This window comes from Gossypium arboreum, chromosome 12 (genome assembly GCF_025698485.1).
Source record: "Gossypium arboreum isolate Shixiya-1 chromosome 12, ASM2569848v2, whole genome shotgun sequence".
Taxonomy (NCBI): Eukaryota; Viridiplantae; Streptophyta; class Magnoliopsida; order Malvales; family Malvaceae; genus Gossypium; species Gossypium arboreum.
Genome location: NC_069081.1, coordinates 71,362,213 through 71,371,078, shown reverse-complemented (window position 1 = coordinate 71,371,078; position 8,866 = coordinate 71,362,213).

Here is an 8,866-nt window from a genome sequence, read left to right as displayed (position 1 = left end):
GTAAAGCGACATTTTATGAAATTGTCAATTAGGTATTAAATTGAAATTAAAAAGTTTTACATGGTGAAATTGTGAAAAAAATGAAATTTAAGGCATGCTGGGGACCTAATTGATATTCGCCCATTGTGGGTTGTGGTGGAATTTCATGAATTTCCATTTTTATGAGTTAGGGACTAAATTGTAAAGAAATTAAAAGTATAGGGGCAAAATAATAATTTTTCATAAGGATAATTTTGGGCTAAATTGATTGAATTATATATTAAATTGAGTTAATTTATTTGTATAGATCAAGATAGACATCATACGGCTTTAGATCGGGGCAAAGATAAAGTCTCGGATTAGTCGCCTCCGTATCTATATTTACTCATCAAAGTAAGTTTGTGTAATTTAATCATATTTATATGTTTTAGATTGAATTATACATGTGTTATGAAATGTTATATATATATCGATTGTATGTCCAACGACGTACAACAATTACCGAGCCCCGTTTGAACCTTAGAAATTCGTAGGATACAAATGACATGTCATCAAGGTTTACATGATTTAGGTACTGGTCCTGAAAATCCTACTGATGGCTGAGGTCCTGCATGTGTTGCAGATACTCCACAATTTGTGTGAGCAACATTGTGTAGCTACGTTCCGACCCATAACTCGTGAGAGCATACTGATTTACAGCTCGTGAGAGCGTACCGATTTACAGCTTGAGTGAGCATACATGTATAGGATTTGATAAATTATAGTTATATGATTTATCACACTATGTGTGAGCTATCCTGGGTATCCAACGATATTCGAAATGGTTCAACGGGCATTATTTTGATATGAAATGGTAAGTGTCGAAACCATTTTTAGTTTTAAAAAATGGGGATCAACTTTAAAATGAAATATGGAGTCGCCACCAATCCTTTTTGTTTAGGTGTGATCGGATCATCTAATAAAATATTTTGTTTTATTTAAATATTGATTTTGGCCTTCGAAAGTCAAGAAAACAGGTTCGGGAGTTGGTTACGTGCAAGGAAGGATTAGCACCCTCGCAACGCCCAAGATTGGTACCTTATCGATTAATTAATGTCCTAATATCGAAAATTTGAAAAGATTTTAAAATACAATCATTTTAAAATTTGGATAATTCGAAGTGGATATAGAGATTCTCTTGTTCCGAAGAAATAAAATATCATATCCAGCACGTTAGGATACGACATTTCAAACCCTCGATACCAAGATCATCACATGATTTCCAAAACTCATGCATTGAAATTTTAAAAGGATATTCAGTTATTTAGACTCAATGAGAAAATTGAAACTCAGTAAGTTAGGGCACGATTTTCTCGAAGCTCTCAAATACCGAATATTGCCTTATTTTCTAAAACTTTTGAATAATAATATTAAGTATTTTGCTTAAAAGAGGTGTATTTTTTACTTTGAAACCATGATATGCGAATGAAATTGCCACGTAAACAAGATTGAATGTACTAATAAAATCACATAATATACATTATTGACAAACTAACATGATAATCAAAGACAAATGAATTAAAAATACAAAGCCAATCGAAATAGAATGTAAAAATAATTTGAAAATGATAATAAATGAGTTCAAAATAATAATGTGAGAAAAGAATCTGAAAATCAATAATATACAAAATGATTTAAGAAACGATAATATATGACAAAATATAAAATAAGTAATGTATATATATATATATATATGAAAAACAAAATAAATCACATGAAGAAAAGTTCAAAATAAACAATAAAACATTTAAAACAAATAATATGTATAAGAGTTTGAAATAGATATTATGTAAAAACTTGAAATAAACAAATAAAATAGAAATTTGTAAAAAAGGAAAATAAAATGAATTTATATAGAAAATGATAAGTAAATAAACAAACGAATAAATAGTAAGTATTTATCTAATTAATTTAATAGTATGATAACAATAATAATAGTAGTAATAATAATAATAATAATAATAATAATAATAATAATAATAATAATAATAATAACAATACATCTAACATTTAAAAGTATGTAAAAAGATATAAAATAATCAACAAAAATAAACCAAATAATAATAATAATGAAAGTAATACAATAAGTAAAGTACTAAATAAAATATTAAATAAACATTTTTTAAAAAAAATAAAAATAAAGGAAATTGAAGTTGTAAAAGGTTAAGGATTTAATTGTAATTGGAAACAAATATAGGGTACAAATTATAAAATACAAAAATTGACGAAACATAATAAGGATCCAGATGAACGCGCGCAAAAAAGAGAGGGACTGATTGGGAAAATATCCCAAGCCCTCAAAACGCATCGTTCAAATGCGGACCCAAATGAATCACTGGTAAAATCATGGGGAAAAATTGAAAAATAAAAATAAATCAATTTGAAAGACCAAGAGAGGAAGAAGGACCAAATGCGCAAATTCCCCATTTAGGACAAAAACGCCTGGACCCTCCCTGCGGGTTGGGTCAACACGCGGACCTAGCTCCAACAAAACGGCGTCGTTTCCCCTTTATTATTTAAATCAAATGTTTTTGTTTAAAAATCATTTTAACCCTTGTTTTTTTAAAAAAAAACCTAAAAACTTTAAAACCTCTCATCTACTTCCCTTTTCTTCTGGCCGCAAGGGCCACCATCCATACCCTCAACTGTCACTGTGGCCAATGGCCTGCGTTGCGGAGAATGAGCTTTTCAGCCCCGCTTTTGAAACACCCTTGCAAGCCTAGTCTCCTTAACCCGAAAGAACGAAAGAGGAAAGCTTTCGACCCTCCCAAGATCCGATTGTGACAAACGGAGTAAAACCCCTCCAATGGCGCGAGCACGAAATGACTCCGGTGAGCCTCTTCCTCTCTCTCTTATATTTTAGTATTTGTATCGTGGATTCGAATGAAAATGAAAAATAAAAAGAAAAAAAAAACATAATAGAAACGGCGATAAATAGACCACCTTTGAAGTGTATTCTTTTGGTTGTTCTCTGTTGATTTTTGTGTACATTCCCCCCCCTTTTACAGTGTTTACAATGGCCTTTTTATAGCCAAAATAAATCAAGAAAAATATACAGAAAAAAAACAAAAAATCTTATTTTCTTGTTGTATTGTTGTTATGTTCGGTTATTTGCATGCTGGCATTCTGTTTTGCAGGTATGTATGCGTGGAGAAGCCGTTCATGGGCGTGTCGATGTGGAGCGTGAAGGCTATGCATGCATGGAAGCTACGGTGCGCGTGAGCGGCGGCTTGGTGGCTTAGGGTTTTCAATTTCTGAAAATAGTTAGTGGGTTAGGTTTTGATTTCTGTTTCGGGTTTGTAACTTGGGCTAGGGATTATGTAGTTGGGTTTTAGTGGTTAATAATTTGGGCCTGTAATTGAACATTATTGTTTACTGGCCTTTATTTTTGGGTTATAATGGGCTAAGCAATTTTAGGCCTATACAGTAAGGGTTCATTATGGACTATTACAGTGGTACATATGAATTATATGGAAATATTGTTACATGCTATATGGAAACTTGAATTGGAAGATACATGTATATGAAACTTAATCAATTGTTGTGCTCATCCATGATTATTAGTTTATATATGTATTTACATGGCTAACATGGTTGGTGTATATGTACTTAGGCATTTGGCCAAATTGTGTTGGGATATGCTATGTTTACTTACATAATATATGACTAAATGGTAACTTAAATTCTACGTTAAACGAACTTACTAAACTTAAATGCTTACTAAGTGTTATTTTTTAGTGTTTTATAATGCATCAAAAACTCGTTCGAGTTGGAAGCTTGTTGGAGTTATATCACACTATCCATCGGCTCTTTTGGTACATTCGGTTGTTTAATTTTGGATATAATGGCATGAATAGGTATTTTGGCTAATGTTGGCCATGTGTTTGGTTGTTGGAAATGGTTATTTAGTTTGGCTTGTGATTTAGCAGTTTGATAATGATATAAGCTTAGTTCATGGCATGTAAATATTAGCCTTATAATGGTTGATGAATGACTTAATATAGTTGAATGATGAAAGATGAAATGATGGTTGAATATGCATATTATATATGGCTTGTGACTTGTTGGAAATATTTAGAATTGGTACTTTTTTTGAATGGCTTAAATGATTATATATACTTGTGGTTGAATGGCATGATTAGTACCATTTTGTATATATTTGGTAAGTAAATTACATGATATATATTGATGCAAATATGCATATAAGTTAGTTGATTATTTGGTCAAATGAAATACATGGTTTGGTCAAATGGAATACATGGTTTGGTCAAATGGAATACCTGGTTAGACATGTTTATATATTGTCATTTGAGGTGCCTAAGGGCATATTGGTTGTATGATGTTATGCCATATGTATAGGACTTGCTTATGCTTAATTTGGATATCTTGTTATGGCTTGCATATATGTGCAATTTTTATTATAGGTATATACCTTAATGGGTGAGGAAAAATTACTTGTAAAATGGCCTATTTTCGTCCACACGGGCAGATACACGGCGTGTGTCTGTTGTAACTTTCGAAGGGTTGCAAGTCAGGCTGTTACACGGCCTAACACACAACCTGACACACGAGCGTGTGAGGTTATTTCAAAGGGTACACGGCCTGGCAGACGGGCATGTGGCTTGGCCGTGTGACCAAGTCAGTGAGTTACACGGGCATGGACACGGGCTGGGACACGACTGTGTGTCCCTACTTTGAGTGCCCACACGGCCTAAGACAAGAGCGTGTCTCTTGGCCATGTAACCGCTGCAGTGTTGAAAATTTTTAATGTTTTCTGAAAAATTCTCTGAGTTTTTGATTTAGTCCTGACTTATTTCTAACGTGTATTTAGAGCCTCGAGGGCTCGTATAAAGGACATTATGTATGATTTTTATTGGTTTAAATATGAGTATTGATATGATATGAAATGTTTATAATTAGGTGTTCATTTGATTAGAAAATTCTTGTAATGGTCTGTAACCCTGTTCCAGCGATGGATATGGGTTAGGGGTGTTACATTTATTGTAACATCTTGAATTAGGGCCTAGTCAGAACAGTGGTTTTGAAACCACAAATCTGAGATAGAAATAATTATTTTATGATTATTATGGGGTTTATGTTATGAATGCATGCTTGTGTGAAAGTTTCATGAAGAAATTCTATGCATAAAATGTCTAATTGCATTTTAGGGACCAAATTGAATAAAGCACAAAACTTGCATTCTAGAAGCTTTAAGCATGAAATTGCATTAGATTATGAATTAGAAGGTCCTAATTAGCAATTTGACCAATTTTTAATTTTTAGACAAAAATGGACATGCATAGAAAAGGATTGGAAAGAGAAACCCTAAAGGCATTTTGGTTATTAGGTAATTAAAAGAATAAAAAGGGAAAAATCAAACCAAAAATGTGTCCATCTTCCTCATTGGCTACTAAAAAATCACAAAACACCATAGCTAGGATTTTGTTCAACATTTCCAAGCTCAATAATAAGTGTTCCCTAGCCCAGTTTTTAATGTTCTTTATATTTTTAAAGTCCTGGTAACATGATCTACCCATTTCTAGCTATATTTTGAGCTAGGGTTCATGTATGAAAATTTACCCATGCATGACATGCTTGTATTTTAATGATTTATGGATGAATATGAATGTTTGATGCATGGTGAACATCTTTTTTTTTAAGGTGATTTTTAGTGAAAACACCTAAACAAGGGACTTGTTTGTAAAAGTGTAAAAGTGAGTAGTAATAATATGAAATAAAAGAAAATATGGGCTGATATGAGCATAGAAGAGGTTCGACCAAGCTTAGGTAATCAAGAAAATGCATGCATTTCATTTTACGAGCCTAGGGACTAAATCATAAATATGTGAAAGTTTAGGGGTCAAAAATGTAAATTTGGAAGAGTATGATTTATGGACCCATTTGAATAATGTGAATAATAAATAAGTTAAATTTGACATTATAGATCAAGAAAAACGTGAATCAGGACTTGATCGAGGAAAGAATAAAGTATACAACGACTAGGCTCGATTATCATCATTTTGTACCGAGGTAAGTACATGTGCAAATAATGTCGTATTGTAGTATGTTTTAATGCTTTCATATAATGTGATAAATGTTTTATTGTAATTATGAGTTATATGCCTATTGATTGTTATGAAAGTATTAATGTTATCATGGTCGTTAACCACAACGTCACGGGCAAGTACGATGGAGATACTTTATGCAAGTGAGGAAAATCTCGTTTGAACCTTAGGAATAGTTTAGGATACAAGTGACATGTCACTAGGAACTAAGAAGTACGAATTCGTTGAGTGGTCCGGGTTCGTGAGATATGGAGCATCCGAGCTCGTTGAGAGGTTTGAGTTCATTATGGATGCGAGCATCCGAGCTCGTTGAGTGGTCCAAGTTCATGATGGATATGATTCATTTAACATCCAAGCTCATTGAGAGGTCCGAGTTCATTATGGATGTGTTACATGTTATGTGGTCGCTTCGGCTACGATTGTATATGCGGCATTTATGTGCAAGGTTTCCACGTATCCAATAGTATTTCGAGTGTTCAACGGGTAATGTAACGATTGTAATGAAAGTCCCGAGGAGGGCATATGAAAGAGGTATGGTTATCGATACTCTACGATGAGTACAGGTACGTACGCTAAACCTATGAGTAATGCTTTGATAAGGATCGATTTAAGATGAGCAAGAATGTATGAACATATGATGAGTAAGCAAAAAGGTCTGAATGGACAGAAATCTTTATGTATATGTTACCATGTTTTTACATGTTGATTGTTTATTACTTTTACATATTATTTGTATATGGACTTACTAAGCTTTAATGCTTACTCCCCTCTCTTTCCATCCTTTGTAGTTCTGCCAAGCTAGCTCGAGGATCGGAAGCTATCGGAGTATTCGATCACACTATCAAAAGACTATTGGGTATAGTGAAATTATTATTTTGAATATGGCATGTATAGGAACTTGGTCATTTTGTGATATGTGTCATGTTATTTGGCCAGTTTGTGAAGGCCTATGATGATGATGATTCTTTTGTAATGGCCATGTGATATATCTCATATTTGATCATTTGGGTTGTAATCTAATTACCCATGCATGCATGTGTTAGTGTCTTAGGATATGTTATTTCTTGGTGAATGCATGATAATGATGTGGTATTTTGTTGATTGATGAATGTATGGTAAAGTGTGGATCAAGTGCTAAAGGTTAAAGGATGACCTAATGACATAAAATGACTATATGCATGAACACACAATTTGAGGTTATGGTAACAAGTTTAAAATGCATGAATTGGGTGCGGAATGCCTCTAAATGGTGTAACAAATGAGGGTGCAATAAAATGAGATTATGAAGATGTGAGAGTTCCATTGTGTGGAATGTTTGAGTGTATAAATATGTCATGTTGCATGTTGTAAAGTGTGTTTGAATGTATGAGTGATTGAGGGTGACCAATGGCTTGGAAAATAGCCTCTAAAAAGGTCCACACGGGTAGACACACGGGCATGTGACTAGGCCGTATGTGACACATGGCCAGCCCCTTGGGCTTGTTGTTCAGCTGTGTGTCCCCTGCACCTAAAATTTCTAAGTCAGTTTGCATGGTAGTAAACACATGAGTAGAGACACGACCGTGTGTCTCAACCGTGTGAATGACACGGCCTAGCACATGGGCTTGTTCCATGGCCGTGTGCCCCTAAATAAGTGATGACGTCAGAAACAAAATGTCCAGGTTTTTGGACACGATCGAGGACACGAGTGTGTCTAGGCCGTGTGGGGGACACGGGCCAATGACACAGGCGTGTGATCGGCCGTGTGAAAAACCCTGTAGGTTCGAATTGAAAAATAATTTTTAGAAATCCCACACGGGTAAGGGACACGGGCGTTTCCCAAAGCACACGGGCTTGTGTATTACCTCCACACGGGCGTGTGAGGCTCAACCCTAGAAATTTTCTTAGAATTCTCTTAAGTTCTTGGATTAGTCCCGGATTTTTTTTAATGTATGTTTTGGACACAATATGATTCTATTTGATTGGTTTTAATTTGGAATGAAATTTGATGGTTTTAATTTGGAATGAAATTTGATGACCCATGTGTTTTGAAAATGCCCTGTCTATGTACGGTAATGCCTCGTACCTTGTTCTGATCTCAGGTACAGGTAAGGGGTGTTACATTTATTGGTATCAAAGCTACGGTTTAGTCGATTCTCAGACTGAATGTAGCATGTACGAGTCTAGATATACATGCCATTATATAACTTGTGATAGTGTGATATCTTCTGACCGTTTTACAACATGTTTTCATATAGCAATGATATCCAACCGAGCTAACTCCGATGAAATAGAAAGTAAAGCTCAAGCCTCCATTCATGGAGTAGCATCGAGTGGTGCAAGGCCCGTATCTGAGGACTAGGAAGGAGAGGCTAAGGAAGACTTTTTCTAAATGATGAGTGAATGGTTCACTGAGTTTTTACGAACGAATCCCTCTGCTCAACAACCTCCACCTCCTCCTGCTCCCCAACCAGTTCCTGTTATTCCTCAAGGTTTGGAACCTATTTGAGTTAGTGAGCCACCTATTGATAAGATTCGTAAATATGGGGGTGAAGAATTCTAAGCTACTGTGAAGATACATTTAGAGTTTTTGACAAATTGTCTTGTTCAGCGGCCGAATGTGTTAAGTGTGCGGTATCTTTGTTGAAAGATTCAGCTTATCAGTGGTGGAACATGTTGATTTCTGTAGTACCGAGAGAGCGAATCACCTGGGAATTCTTTTAAACCAAGTTTTGAAATAAATATATTAGTCAAAGATTTCTAGATTAGAAACGTAAAGAATTTCTTGAACTCATACAGGGTCG